This window comes from Branchiostoma belcheri, unplaced genomic scaffold, assembly GCF_001625305.1.
Source record: "Branchiostoma belcheri isolate BF01 breed outbred unplaced genomic scaffold, Haploidv18h27 scaffold256, whole genome shotgun sequence".
In the NCBI taxonomy this organism is placed as follows: Eukaryota; Metazoa; Chordata; class Leptocardii; order Amphioxiformes; family Branchiostomatidae; genus Branchiostoma; species Branchiostoma belcheri.
The window spans coordinates 237,945-239,510 of NW_017803861.1; positions in this window are offsets into that span (position 1 = coordinate 237,945).

Here is a 1,566-nt window from a genome sequence, read left to right on the forward strand (position 1 = left end):
CCAGCTTATCCCGACATTTGAGAACCCATACAGGAGAAAAACCCTACAAGTGTGACCAGTGTGACTATTCTACAGCATGGAAATATGCTTTGGACCAACATCTAACAATACATGCTGGTGACAAACCCTACATGTGTGGGGAGTGTGGGTACAGGACAGCTCAAAAGTCTAACTTAACCCAACATATGAGAACCCATATAGGAGAGAAACCCTACAAGTGTGACCAGTGTAGCTATTCTTCATCTTCTAAGACTGCCCTAACTCGACATAAAAGAATTCACACGGAGGCACCAACTCTGCAACTGTGACCATCTCGTAGTGACATTTAATGTGCATAATCTTCTCTTAAGTATATTTTTTCTATCTTCAGACTATATTTAGCGTACGGATACAGCACAATAATTTTGAAAACATTTAGGCTAACTACATGATTTATTATATAATTATAAGATATGCTACTAATATTTGCAAATATGCAAGTTTTTTTACGAAATGTCGTAGGCACTTTTGTCCACTGCATTTTAATCACTGTAAAACTGTGGTTTAGTTACAAGAATAATTCTTAGCCAGACAAATATACTTTCTTTAACTATCAATCATATATTTTGGAAACGAATCCATCATTTGATAACCAGATTTGTAATTTTTTGAACAGTAAACTTAATTTGTGGTAGAACACCAAAAATTGTTGGTATTGATTGGATAATGTAAATGTACAGTACTTAACATCTGTAAGTGATTGTAAACAGTAGTTGAAAGGTAGAAGTCAATGTTGAGTTTGTCTGAATGAAGCCATTGAAGGAGCTTCGATTTCCTGTTAATACTTCACTTTGTCTAAGTGTTTGCCTGTATGTCTTACAGACACAATAATATCTTTTGACTAACATATAACAGGAAACTAGAGTTTGGTTTGTAGTAAAATCTTTATGCTAATTTGCATCGGTGTAAAATGACCGACGTTCTTCAGTTTCCAAATAGGAAGTAATTTTACAGCTTTATAAAGGTAGACGTTATGTTGAATACAAGTATGCTGTTTGTAGTTTTTTCGGAGATGTAGTTATAATAATTAAATCGTTTGATACTTGCAAGATAATGCTTTTCTTGCCTTTATTTGCAATGATTGAGTTTGTTAAATCATCACAAAACATAGAAATCAACATTAAGAAAAAACATGTTTGGCTGTAATTATGTTTACAGAAGAAAAACATCTTGTTTTCTTCAGTTTCCTCTTCTCCAAACACAAAAGGTCAATGACCTGGGCCAGACAGTCTATCACCATGGTAACAAGTGTCGGGTTTTATTATATTGCAATTTTATAGCGAAAGGGGTTTAGACAGCTGTCACCATATATACATGAATGTGTTTTAGTAAGAATTAACAGAGCAGATTATGCGAAGGTAAACATTACATTATGCTTTGCTTTGCAAATGTTACCATTCTAGTCAGCTTTTATCTTCCTTTCATTTATTATTTGATATTAGACCAGCAAAAATGGCGTATTTTACGTTTTTTTCGGTGATCTGATTGAAGCGTAAAAGGTTTTCATTATGAGGAAAGCGTAACGTG